Raw genomic sequence first — 14,678 nt, 5'->3', positions numbered from 1 at the left:
GCCTCCAAAAGCCAACACCATTGCATACACTAGCAAGAATTTGCTGAAAGGACCCAGATATAGCTGTCTCTTGTGAGACTATGCCAGGGCCTAGCAAATACAGAAGTGGATGCTCACAGTCAGCTATTGGATGGATCACAGGGCCCCCAATGGAGGTACTAGAGAAAGTACTAAGGAGCTAAAGGGATCTGCAACCCTATAGGTGGAACAACATTATGAACTAACCAGTACCCCGGAGCTCTTGACTCTAGCTGCATATGTATCAAAAGATGACCTAGTTGGCCATCACTGGAAAGAGAGTCCCATTGGACATGCAAACCTTATATGCCCCAGTACAGGGGAACACCGGGGCCAAAATGTAGGAGTGGGTGGGTAGGGGACTGGGGGTTGGGTATGGGGGACTTTTGGGATAACATTGGAAATGTAAATGAGGAAAATACCTAATTAAAAAAAAAAAAAGAACTCACACAGATCTGCCTGTTCCTGCCACCTGAGTGCTAGGATTAAAGTGGTGTGCCACCCCACCCAGTACAGTTGAACATTTCAATGCATAAACCTTTCCTTAGGTGATAGAATTATAGGCCTAAAAGAAACATTAGATATTTACTGCAAGCTCACCCTCCCTTCACCCCGTCTCACAGATTCACCCTGAAAAATGGAGGCACAGGCAACCATAAATCTTGAACAGAGGTCACGAAGTTTTACTCACTTAGCTGAGATCACCCTACTGATGAAAGGCAGTCAGCAATAAATCTTATCTCACCATAGCTTACCTCATAAAGCCTGGTACTTTCCTTACTACCCTACCCTCTCATGAGAAAGGAAGTAGAAAGAGAGCTTCTTGTTGAAGCATGAGTTTCTGTCATTGATATAATATCATTACTCATTCACCGTAGGAATCAGCACCTGTCCTAGGCCCCAAAGTCTCCTGCTGTGCTCTCAACTCTTTGCTCTGCAAAGGACCATGGGGCCTTCTTTGCACCATCCACCTCATACTTTACCCACAGACAAGGGAATTCATGGCTCATCTGAGCTGAATGCTCTCACCTCTTTGACCACCCAAAGCACACCGCTAAGTAACAACTAGCCACAAATGACACTCCAGCTGTTTCCAGTGGTCTCGTTTTTCTCAAAGGATTCAAAACTTTAAGGGTCAGAGCAATTTACCACACAGTATGCTTTGAGCATTCCTAGGGATAAGTCGGAATTTTTAATGACAGTGACATTTTAAGAAGACCATTTCACTTTTCATGTGTCATGCTTTAAGGAACCTCATTATAAACATCCCTGTGCATGTCTTCATTAATTCTTCTATTTTAAGGGCATGTTTTTTTTTTTTTATTTTCTCAAAGAATGATGATCCCTTCAGAGATGCTAGGAAAAGCATGCTGTGTACATAAGGATGAAAGAGGCCCTTGTGAAAAGTTGACGTGAACTTCGGTTCTTGGATAGATGATGCAACGATGGATGTCGTCTCAACAGTCCCTTCAGCTCTAACCATATGGTAATGGTGGGTAACACAGAAAACTGATATGGTTGGCCTCACAGGCAAAATACACTGCACTGTGTGAAGAAAGAACCCCTGTTCAGAGCCAGGGCAGTCTGGCAATCAGAGTTCATGTCCAGACACAAACAATAAATGAGCCAAGAGCTCGATTCCTGCCAAGGAGAAAAATCAAAAATCAAAAATCCTCTGTCTGCCGCTTGGGAGGTGAAGCCTTCTTTCTCAGTGAACCCTGAATCCTCACTGCATGGCAAAACGCCAACAAGAGGCCTCTGCCAATGTTAAGGAACACAGAGAGGTGCAGGCTGATGGGATGCTAAGATATGTCAGCCCTTGAACTGGGCCAGCCCTGTGGCTGTGTTTGTATCTTCCCTCATCTTAGCAGAGATAAAAAATTAAATTATTAAATGAGAAGTCTTGGGTAGGGCCCTCAAAGGAGGTTTGAAAGAATGAAAAAGATAAAATGGAAACAGAAAAATCAAAAGAGACAAAAATGAAAACACCCTTCCCTCCTCCACACAGACTCTACCAATGAGTGAGTACCTAAAATTAAAATTAGCCCTTTAAAGCCAATCATGGAAGAGAACAGCTACATTTTGCTAAAATTTTATTTGTAAAAATTTTATTTGTAAGACTCAGGTAAGAAAAGAAGAAGAAGAGTTCAGATCAGAATGGAACCTGCTCGATCAATTATCACTGTCATACTTTATCCCCACAAATACCTGGAAAATGTGTAATGTATATTTTTAAAGATTTTCTAAATTCATGGCTTAGGTTACAATGAGGCAAATTTATACCTCATGGGTATAAATAAAGAAGAAACCTAGTCTAAAACCATACCTGCTAACCCGAATTAACTGTCTCATGCCCACACAGCATGAAATAAGCAATGAGTCTGTCAAGTGTGGGAACTCAAAGAATCCAGTGTGAGTCAAAGACTCCTAAACACACCGGTCCTTGAATAAACTGTTATATATTAAGAAAGAAACTTGACTGTAAGGAAAGGAGTGTGTCTGTCTTTGCTTTGGTATATCGTAGCAGTAATAGATGTGAAATAGTCTTTGACTTTGTTTGTTTGTTTGTTTGTTTGTTTGTTTGTTTTATGCCATGCATTCATATTCTCTAAAGAAGCAGGAAAACTCCAAGTAGACAATTTGATGCTAGTTACTCTGGCAAACTGATTCTCCCTCCCGTGTGCCCAAGAAAGGGAAATAGATGCACTTTCTTGGTGGTGCAGTTTTAATACAGGACTCAAGGAATGCCCACAATCACCATGTGAAAAAGATTGCAAATAAAATAAAGAACTCAACAGGTAGACTATTAGGGGGTTCTCTTTACAACCTAGTTACCAAATGATACTTTAATATGTTGTTGACTACAAAATAAGTGTCTGAGAAATTTGAGGAAACCCTGTAGATCTTCTGACAGTCATGTGTAGCTGGAGAAGTAAACACTACGAGTCTGAGACTGACAGGCAGTATGGTATTAGGAAGCTAAATGGACTACATAAACAAGGGCTAACTGAAAATACATTGACTGGATCATGCAAATATCCTCAAAGCCCAGTACCACATCCTCTCCACTATTATGATGTTTGTGACATAGCTGCCTTCTCATCAGCAGAAAGACCCACCTTCAACTCTTATACTGATTTTTTTTTTTTTGGTTTTTCAAGACAGGGTTTCTCTGTATATATAGCCCTGGCTGTCTTGGAACTCACTTTGTAGACCAGGCTGGCCTCGAAATCAGAAATCTGCCTGCCTCTGCCTCCCAAGTGCTGGGATTAAAGGCTTGTGCCACCACTACCCGCTGCTCTTATACTGATTTTTAACTTTCCATCATTAATATATGCTACTCAGTAAAGATAATCTGCCAAAGAGTAAAAATTGAAAGTATTCCAACAGAAAATAAAAATGATAAAATATATTAATGTTGTCATACCAAATTTTAAATAACTACTATTAAGCGACAATTTCTCAATCATCTAATTACAGTTTGGATATTAAGTATCTATCCTAGTCTAACTCAAAAAGATATATCTATAAATGGTGTATATTTACAAAAATTATTTCTGTAAAATTTGCCTTTATTAGTTGCATATGCAAAGATGCTTTTTCATTACTTTATGTATCAGACCCCTTAACTGACCGCTGATTATTAATTTTCTTCATTAACCACTGGTTTCCAGACTCCCCAACATTAAAATTTTAAATCATATTCATTTACACATATTTAACACACAGCTATAGGTAACTGCTTAGGACCCTGAAGAATGCAGTCCTCCGAGAGATAGAAAGTATCAAGGAAGAAAGCCCTCAAAGTATGGCAACAAAGAATTCCTGTAGGAAAGTCAATTGGACTGGTAGGATAAAATCAATTGTGACTTTCTCAAACAAACCATGAAGATACTGCAGTGATTATATTGGCTGTATCCATGAAGATTTGAAGTAGTAGTGCTCTAGCAATTGGAACATTGTCCAAGTTCACCAGATGATATTAAGCTGAGCTTTAGAAATAAAGGAGAAAGAAACTGGGGCATTCATCCATTCATATGTATTATTCCTGATAAAAATGAGGTTCATTTAATCCATTTCCTTAGATTTGCTGAAATACTTGAAAGAGCGACACATTCTTAAATTCTATTTAAAATATTAATGAAGCTTACAGTGAAAGTGTTTTCTTTGTCTCATCTAAATCCTTCAGCTGCAAGTTAAGCTTCTTTTAGTCAGTCTGCTTTCTCCCTCGCTTAATTGAAGTTTACAAACGATGCTCATGATATAACTCTTAATGACATTCAGCTACACTCGTCGACCAGGGCCTTGCTCAGCCATCTTCTGCAATGTGGGTTTCCAAGGCCCATTTCCACTCACGAAAGCTTGCAAGTGTGAATGCAAAAGAAATCCAAAGTAACTCTGAGATGGACAAGACTGTGTTTATGCGACAAGATTACGAACAAACAGAGAATACATAAATGGCCATAAGTGTCTGATAGGAAAAAAAATCATAACATTCTCCATGAACTTTATATGAAATGTTTTCTATTTTTCAAATGTCTTTTCTACATGGCATTTCAGCAAAGGGAACAAATGTGAAATTTTGTGATTGTAGACAAAATTTGGAAAAGATGTTGTCTCCAAATAATACCTACTACTTGTTCATTGCAGAGATTCTATGAATATAGAAAAGCTCAAAACTATAAATCGTGGCAGGGAAGACATCACTTTGCAAGGTCTCTCTTTGAAAGTTTTTTTTACATGGTTAACATATGATTTTCTAAACCTGTGTGGAGATTGGTCCAGGACAGTAGGCTGCAGAGACCCAGAATCATTTTATAAGAACAACAACCATAAATGTTTTTATACCTGGAAAAAAATCAGGTTTCACAACACAAATGGAATTTTTATTACCTTGAAGAATATTTCACAAATCTTAATGGCAGAAGAACAAATATTTTTTGATGCTTGCCCTGTGGAGCAATAAGAATTTTACTGAAAAAAAGTCATCTCAAAAGTCATGTTCTTATAATTTCATAAAAATTACTTTTTTGTATGCTTAAAACACCCAAGTTAGATAAAGATGCTACTAAGTCCTATCATTTGATAACTCTGGACATCAAATTTTCTTCTGCTCACTCAAGGATGAAAAACTGCAGAAGCATCGAAATCAAGTCACTTGACCTATCACAAAGCACTGAATAACTGATCCAAGATTAGAGTCCCGAGAAATTTGTCCTAGACTCATTCCGTAAGAGCAAATTACATTTGAATAAAATTAAGGCCCCAGAAACATGATTTTTCAGACTCTCATAATATTACAGAACCACATTTAAATAGAATTTTCAACAGATAAAAATATAAATTTCATAATAGAATTTCCTAGCAGGGAGCTCTGTTTTGTAAGGGATGGGAATAGTTTCATTGAAAACTTTCCCATACTTTAATTCTCATTACATACATTTACATAACAATTTAGTTCAGTATCTCTAATTCTCAACTTGACAAGAAAATACTGGCACTATAAAAATGTACACTAGACTGCACTTAAAAATACAGCTCTCAGTACTGATAGCTTCAGACAGCATAAGATGAAACTTTAAAAATATATTAGATATAAAATCAAGAATGTAGGTCATACTGAAAAGGAGCAAAATATTTTGTTTTTCTATTGGTAAGAAAAGTCAGTTATCTTAGTATTACCCTTCTTAATGAGTGGAGCTGTAATGTAACTCCTAAAGACATTCGGCTATACTCAGATTGCCTTGCTCAGCCCTCAGAGATGCTTTGTCCTGCAGCAAGTGATAACAGATATACAAACCCATACCCAGACATAAGGCAAAGAGTGAGAGACCTTAAAACCTTCAGCCATAACGGGGAGGTCTCCAAATCCCTCTGTCAAGGATCAGGGAAACCCAAGGAAGAGGAGGCAGAAACATTATCAGAGCCAGAGAGGATGGAGGATACCAAGGAGACAGTCCTCTAAATCAACCGAGCAAAGCTCATATGAAATGACAGAGCGCAAAGCAGCATGCGCGGGGCCTGCACGGTTCTGCACCTGGTCCTCCGTGTTTGTTATGGCTTCCAGTTCAGTACTGTTATGGGATCCCTGAGTAGGAATGAGTGGGTCGCCGGGCAATGGTGGCGCACGCCTTTAATCCCAGCACTTGGGAGGCAGAGGCAGGCAGATTTTTGAGTTCGAGGCCAGCCTGGTCTACAGAGTGAGTTCCAGGACAGCCAGGGCTACACAGAGATACCCTGTCTCAAAAAAAAAAAAAAAAAAAAAAAAGGAATGAGTGGGTCTCCGGATCTTGTGCCTGCTCATGAGCTTTTGTCCCACTGTTCATTGGTCTTGTCCGAATCTGATACGTAGTTTTCATCTCGTTATATAAAATTAGTTATATTAATTATCTTGTGATCCCTTAAAAGCCTCTTCATTTTCTAGTGCGAGACACAAAGGGAGTGGATCCAGATTGGAGAGGAGGTGGGGAGGAATTTGGGAGGATTAGAGGAAGGGGAAACCACAACCAGAATATATTATGTTAGGAAAAAAATCTATATTCTTTAAAAACTATGTATGTATGTATGTATGTATGTATGTATGTATGTATTTAATGTGCATGAGTACTCTTTCTGCATGCACAACAGCATGACAGAAGAGGGCATCAGATCCCATTATAGATGGTAGTGAGCCAACATGCAGTTGCTGGGAATTGAACTCAGGACTTCTAGAAGAGCAGCCAGTGCTCTGAGCCATCTCTTCAGCCCAGAAAAAAAATTAAAACAACAACAACAAATTATGTTCAGTAAAATGAAAATAGGGCAAAAAGGAGGAAAGTGAATTACGTTAATGAAACTAAAAGAAAAAAGATGGTTTGGTGGTGACTTGAACAACTCATATTTTTCAAAGTTATCCTTGGAAGTATATGAAGAGGTGTATATAATGACAACAGTCAACTCTAGTTCAAGCAGTTAAAAAAAAAAGCAGCCTGCAACCTATAATGTGATTATAGATTGTTTCCATGTCAATGTCATCAGTGTGCACACACAGTTTGAGATGCTTGACCACAGAACTTTAAGGACTTGGGTACAAATAATGAGAGCTGCATTCACAATTTATATACAAAGCTGATAATTAAGGTATTATTATACGTAACAAAAAGGAGCAAAGAACTCTGTGTCCTATGATGTGACAATAATTAGACATTATGTTAAATATATTTTATAGACAATTATGCAGTATTTTTTAAAGATTTATTTATTATTTATTATATGTAAGTACACTGTAGCTGTCTTCAGACACTCCAGAAGAGGGAGTCAGATCTCATTACGGATGGTTGTGAGCCACCATGTGGTTGCTGGGATTTGAACTCCGGACCTTCCAAAGAGCAGTCGGGTGCTCTTACCTGCTGAGCCATCTCACCAGCCCTATGCAGTATTTTAAAATTGTATCCTCACAAGTTCTTTATTGGCTTGATATAGAGTGATCAGAATACTTATAGGAAGGGCTTAATCTATATGTACATAGACTTATAAGTGAAAAAAATACTAAAATAATGGACATCCATAATAAAATGTGTTTATTTGTGTGTTTATTTTTGTGTTTATTAAAAACCATCCAATGGTTCACATTGCATTATACATCTGTTCAATATATGTATGTACGTGTACACGTGTATATGTGGATATGTTTTTCCAGTCCTATGTATTTTATCAAAAATAACTTATGCTGTTACAGGAGGGTCATGTTCTTAAGAGAGAGTTTCAGTATCAGAGTCATCAAGACTTTTTTCTTGGGCAGTTGGCATCTGACAGGAATCTGTGTCCTTCAGGGTATGTTCACATCTATGTGACATTAGATGACATTAGATGACAGTCCTTTGCCAATGAGACAGTGTTTGAAAGGTTTCACCTGCCTGGGGTTTTCTGGAGCAAAAGATGTTGCAGAAGCTATGTTGGTTACACTTTCTCCTTTATCTCGCAACAATTTGACATGTGTATTTGTAATCCTCAAGGCACTTGGAGCTGATATGCTGGTCAGACTCTCTCTACAATAATCTCCTCTGAGAGTCTGTTTTGAGATCAATATCTACATACATCAGAGCCTTTAACCCTTACTGATTTTGCTTTGTTTTGTTTTTATTGTGGCTGTTGTTTTAACATCAGGAAGCTGAAGGTCTCAGAGGCTGAGATTGACCCCTAACACCATGGTGAGTAATGCCCACATTTAAAGTATGAACTCTCTTTGTTCATGCTCTCTTTGTTACTGCTCTGTCTGAAGGGCCCGCAGTTTATAATCTGTGCCCGCACTTTGCATTATAAATACTACAATCATCTTGATGTATAGCCTTAGAACAAATAACAGATAGGGACCCATTTATGAGGTAAAGTTGAGCTAAATTACACCTTTTCTAGACAAATTTTGCATTCTGATATGATGAATGTAGTGTATTTCAGCAAAGCATGCAGGGGGAAGCATAATAAACAATTTCATATACTTGAATGATTGAGGTTCACTTAATCATGGTATGTTTTCTCTTGTTTCACGCATGTAGAAACGCAAAATATATTTATATCTAAATTAGTGGCTACTCAGATTCATTGCATTTTACCTCTGTAAATCCAAACAGACCTGAATAAAAATGCATTATAATAGTATATGTACTTATTTGCATCCACAATTTTATTCTGTATTTACAATAGAAATGTAGATAAAAGTTTGGAGGGAAGACTTAGCAGGTAGCAACACTTGCTGCTTTCACCATCCCAGGTTTGGTTCTGAGCACCCATAAGGTGACAGACAATTGTTGGTAGCTCTTGTTCTATGGAATTCAGTGTCCTTGTCTGGCCTCCAGGTGTGTACGGAGTGCACATGCGTAGACGTAGCCATTCACACATACACAGAAAAATCAGTCTCAAAAACCTAAATGCAGTTAAATTCTACACTACTGAATTAAAATAGGAAATGGTGCAGAAGATTGGCAGGGAGTGGAAAGACGCTATTACCTCTGTTTGGAATAAGCTTTGAAGGCATAAGCTTGTTTTTCTATAAGCAGTTGGCTTCGCTCCAGGTACTGCTCAAAGCTGTATTTATCACAACAAAATCTGTCCTTACAGATTTTCAAACAATTGCTTTCTCTTCTTATATCAAAAACACATTGATAGGTGACACAGCCATGAACCACTCAGTGTAAATCTACTGCTTTAATATGTGCCAAGCAGCAGTACCCGGCTGATTCCAGGAAGGTTGCTGCTGCAGTAGAAAGTCTTCTTCTGCCACTCCAGAATGTTATGTTAAAGGCTTTAGGAATTAAAATGAAAGCAAATGCCTTAAGCCCTTTCAAAAGGCTGTCCCAGAAAATAAAAGCCAAATGTGGACTCCTTACAGCATGAGGAGGAGGTACCTTTGGCAGAGCTTGAAATATCTCTCTAATGGGGATCACTAGAAAAACTGGTTGAACGATGCTAAGTAGCTCTCTGAAGACTCAACAAACAAATTTAGGGCTATTTCATCAGCAGTGTCCGTTCTAGAAGAGATAATGGCAGTGTGCGCTTAAAAATATCTCGCATTAATATTTAAATTATATTTAAAATATAATTTGGCATAGGCAGCTTTATGAATAAATAAAATTAAGCCTCCAGTCCCATTTCAGTACCCTTTTAGTAGAACAAAGCAAAACCAGGCATGACCCATCTCAGCCAACAATGGCTTTCATTATCTTCTGTTCAAAAGTAATGGCGTGGGAAAGCTAAGCTGCCCAAGCATTGCTCTGGGGATCTAGATGTTTACTTGATGTAAAGTCTGGGCCTCGCACCAAAAGATTTACATAATTGAAAACTAAAGTGTTTGGGTGTCTATCAATAATGACGTCTCCAAGGTGCTTAGATACTTTTGCCGTCTTGTGTTTTAACAGACATTTGGTTGCAGAGTTTTAAATATTATTTGATAACTGAATGGCTCCCAATGACTGTGGTCCACTTTTTCTCACTGAAATATTCATTGAAATGGTTTGGATGAGACTCCAAAGGGAGCAGGCCAGCCTTGGAGCTGAGTGAGCTGCCAATCAGGAGTAGGAAGCCAGCCTCCCCTGGCCCCATCTGGTTTCTTTTCTCTCCTTTTGTCTCTCTGGATATAGGCAATGCTAAGAAAACTGGGAGTTGAATGAACTCCTCTTATTAAATAAATATTTTTAAGGCTTCAGTGTCATAAGCTTTTCAATTGGGTTTGTTTTCTTGATACATCCCACCGTAGTAGTAGTAGCGAAGAGCTGAAAAATATGTAGTAGCGAAGAGCTGAAAAATATTTTACGTATTTGAGAATCAGTCTATAAGACAGAGTGATTCAAATATGAATGATTTTTTTAACTGGAATTTGAAAACTCAAAATCTTATTTGTGCTTCTTATATGTTACAAGAGCATATTGAAATCAATGAGGTCAGATGCTAGCTCTGCTATCTGTGCATTAAGTTGATATTTCAAGGCTAGTGAATAATGAAGTTGCTGTTATACTTATGGGAACTACGGCATTTTTATAATGTTCCTTAAGAAGCCTTAGGTGGGGATTGGAGATGGTTCACTGAGCAAAGTGTTTTCTCCTCAAGAACAAGGGTGTGGGTTTGAATTGTCAGGACCCATGGAAACTGCTGTGGAGTATAGTGGCGCACATCTGTAAAGCTTAGTGCTCAGAGGCGAGAACAGCTGGATCCCAGATGGCTCAGGGCCATCAGAGTGAGTTAGTTCCCAGTTTACAGAGACCCCCTGCATCAAAACTATGGTAGCAAGTAATTGAGGGGGGTATCTGATGTCAAATCCTGTCATCCTTATGATGACACACCCACCTACCCATGTGCATGCTCATGTGAACTAAACACATGAACATGTACATATAGAAATATAATAAATGAGAGAATAAACAGAAAGGAAGTCCTAGATGGAGTTTACATCAATGGAAAACTCTGAAATTAGCTGGCAGTTATAACTTTTCCATTATGACTAGCAGGGCTTTTCTCATTTAATAAGACATTGGCTTTTGCTTGTTATGCCAAGGCAAATATTAACCCTGCCCCCACTGCTCTTTCCTCTGTTTGATCACACAACAATGGCTCATCTAGCTGCAGATAAAAAGCTCTTAGAAAGAGGGACCTGGGGATATTCCTCACTTTGTGGCTTTGTTTGGAGACAGCCCTTAAAATAAGGGTTGTTTAAATTCCTAGCATAGGAAACTTCATTTGGCTCTTTTCTTTTCCTCTTTCTAATTTTCCCATGAAACGAGAATAATTGTAGGAAGCTGGAAATAACAGTGGAATTGGAGCAGGTTGCTGATTTTAGAATGTGTTTTAAGCACTAGAATTTTGTTTTCACAGGAAAGCTGCAGCAAAGCTTCGAAGCACAAAAATGATAAGTGTCCTGGCGCTTACTTCAGAGGTGCAATTAGAAAGCTCAGAGCCCCTGGAACTCTAGCCACACTTCTCCCTTCTGTGGAATAACGGGGCTATATAGAAGTCAATTTTAAAAACATCATTGTGAATTATATGATAGATTGATAGAATAAGTGAAAAGATTGGTCTGAAAGTACCCTTTAAGTTAGTAAAGATTTTGTTTGAAACCGATAGGCTAGTTCATGGGAAATCTTACTAATACATAACACTTTGGGTTAAATGGCTGAGCTATTTTGACTGTGGTGGTTTTAATGAGAATGGCTCTCCATAAGCTCATGTATTTGAACACCTATTCCCCAGCTAGTGGACTTGTTTGTGAAGGATTAGGAAGAATAGCCTTGTGGAAGAAGGTATTATTGGGGGACATGCTTTAAGGTTTCCAAAGGGTCACACCATCACAGCATTCTCTGTCTTTCCTATCTCTCTGTCTGACCATCTGTCTGTCTTTCTATCTATACACCCATCTGTCCATCTGTCTGTCATTTGTCTGTCTGTCTATCCATCCATCCATTTGTTTGCCCATCCATCCATCTGTCTGTCAGTCGGCCTGTCTGTCTGTCAGTCTGCTTATCTGTCTATCTATTTGCCTCATGGTTATGTTTTAAAATATGAGCTCTTGGCTACTCCCATGCTTACCATCATGATGATCTCAGACTCCTCTCACGCTAGAGCTGTAAACCCCAAATTAACTCTCTAATAAAATGCCTTGGTTGAGGTGTTTTATCATAAGAATGATAAAGGCATAGATTAAATGTTGTAGAACTACAAATAAACTTATGAAGAATCTAAGTGAAAAATATACATGTTTGGATTGAGTATAAAAAAGAACAATAAACTAGATTGGTAGTTGAACACTAATTCAAACATTTGGTAAAACAAAGTATGTTTGACAAAACTACTCCATATTTGGTTATTTAGGTGTTTGCGAATAAGTCAGTAGAAAAGGTGTTAATAGCTGGAGAGATGGTTCAGCAGCTAAAAGCACAGGATACTCTTTCAGAAGTCCAGGGCTCAATTCCCAGCACCCATTTGGTAGTTTGCAACCATTTGTAACTCCAGTTCCAGAGATTCTAACATTGCCTTCTGGTATCCACTAGCAGCAGACACACCAGTGGTTCAGGCATTCATGCAGCAAAACACACTTGCACATGCAGAGAAAGAGAGACAGAGACAGAGACAGAGAGACAGAGACACAGAGATAGTTTGTAAGAGATGAAATCTTCTCTACATTAGAGATGAATATGATTAATAAGAATTAATGTGGTCACTGAATTTAAGCAGAATATTCACATTTTGCTCATATATATTTAAGTCTTCAGATCATACACTTGCCCCAAAATATTGATGGTAAAGACATGAGTTCTCCAGCAGCCATGAGTTCTGTTCCTTCAGTTCTTTCAACTTCCCTTTGGTGATTAGCACACAGTCATTTAGGTAAAAGCATCTGCCTTTCTCATTTATAATCAGTAAACTATTTGGGCTCCAAGGACATCCTAAAATATTTGTAACTTTTAGATGAATTCCTTAAAGATAAGATTTCTGGAGACACAAAGATTTTTCTTTCCTACCCTTTCCCAGAAACAACAGCTGTAGCATTTCTCGAAGCCAAAGATGGAACATGATAGAGCTAGCTAACTGAACCGAGTTCTAGGAAATCTTACACTATTCATGAGAAAGATTTATTTTATCTAATTCTTGGCTTGCATTTTGATGTTTGTTTGTGATGGTCATTCAGACAATGTCTCAGCTAATAGAGAACACAGTCTCCTTTATGTTTCAATAAACATTTAGAAAGAGTAATAACTTTACTGAGAAGAGAGCCATGTTTGTCAATTGCAATGCTTTACATTAGCTATTCTTTTCATATGTTTGCTTACAAGTGTGTGTGTGCACCCACATGCATGAAGATGCCTGCAGAGCCAAGCAAAGGGCATTGAGTTTTCCTCAGAACAGGAATAACAGGCAGTTAAGACCCTCTTTGTAGAGAGTGAGGGAAGCATTGAGAGAATGACTTTATAAAGTCCTAGTGAATGTGTATTGTTAACATGGCCTGGGCCATGTCAAGAGGCAATGTAGAAAACCAATGGGACGGCAAAACCTCCCTCCCCCCAACCTAGAGGAGGAACAGAGGAATGGCAAAGCTTTACTCAGTACCAATATGAATGTCAAAAGTGTGTAAAAACCAGCAATTGCAGCTTTCTTCCCTCGGAGAACCTGAGAAGACTTACCTACAGAGAGTTCCTACCAACACTAGACAACCCTTTCTCCTCTGCTATATATAGTAGATTCACTGTGTTTCTGGGTAGCTGCCTTGTTAATGACACTCCATCAGAGTCTATACAACCCAGTCAACCTTAGATTTTCTGTGTCCATGTGTCTGTCATTTCCTTAACATCTGTCCTTTCTTCATTTCCTCACTGCCTTAAGCCAAGTCAAGGTGCCAAGCCGTACTGGGCACCACATATCTCCATGTATCTGTGGGAAATCGAACCTGGCTATTCTGTAAGTACAGCAAATGCGCCTTACCACTGAACCACATCTCCAGCTCATTTTTAATTTTTATTTACTTAGCATTAATTATTAATAGCTATTATTAGTAGCCACATGGTTAAGCTTGGCTAAAGGTCTATAAGCAATTGCTATATATGAGATGATCAAAGAACAGTAAGATACTTCCCTAACTATTGGGGAGGAAATGTATAAGACTGTAAATGAAAGATACATGAATATACATTATGAATAATGTAAAGAATCCCTATTCTTCCTCAATATTGCAATTATGCCATAAAATTCCAATGAATATCGTATCTGCACACTGAACTATTATCTGATAAATTAGTTTATGTGACCTGAGTTATTCTTTATTTTAACTTTAATCAACTAGAAGGAAAACTATTTGTTTTAGAAGAAAATTGTTTTATTTATTATTTTGGTATTTATTCACTTTTTTTCTCGTCAACCTTTACAAATTATAAAATACAAATGATTCTGTAGTTGGCTGAAATTAGTGTTGGGTTGTTCAAATAATTATATACCTACTATAGGTGGTATACCATTTGTGTCTGAATTTTAGGACTCATCGGTTCACCTTTTCCTCTTCATATGACAGAGCTTATTTTATTATCTATTTCCACAGTTGAAATTACAATACTTTCTTCTAAGTTTCTCAGAGCCCACAGGTACATATGGTCTGTTAATAGTAATAAAAAGGCAAATTAAAATTATGCAAAACCCTTTGGAAA

At 38.1% G+C, this 14,678-nt stretch overlaps 1 long non-coding RNA gene across 1 annotated transcript in view; it reads left to right on the top strand.

Moving 5' to 3' along the window:
* Gm34044 overlaps positions 1-13,965 on the top strand; it is a 28,371-nt gene extending 14,406 nt beyond the window's left edge. Inside the window, exons 2-4 of the long non-coding RNA XR_380716.2 lie at positions 1,353-1,510; positions 8,164-8,207; positions 13,864-13,965. This is a non-coding gene — a long non-coding RNA (predicted gene, 34044). The remainder of the gene's footprint in view (positions 1-1,352; positions 1,511-8,163; positions 8,208-13,863) is intronic.
* The last annotated feature ends 713 nt before the right edge of the window (positions 13,966-14,678 follow it).

The sequence above is a fragment of the Mus musculus genome, chromosome 10, assembly GCF_000001635.26.
Source record: "Mus musculus strain C57BL/6J chromosome 10, GRCm38.p6 C57BL/6J".
In the NCBI taxonomy this organism is placed as follows: domain Eukaryota; kingdom Metazoa; phylum Chordata; class Mammalia; order Rodentia; family Muridae; genus Mus; species Mus musculus.
The sequence above is the reverse complement of the archived record's forward strand: the minus strand, read 5'-3'. Positions and strand labels throughout refer to the sequence as shown.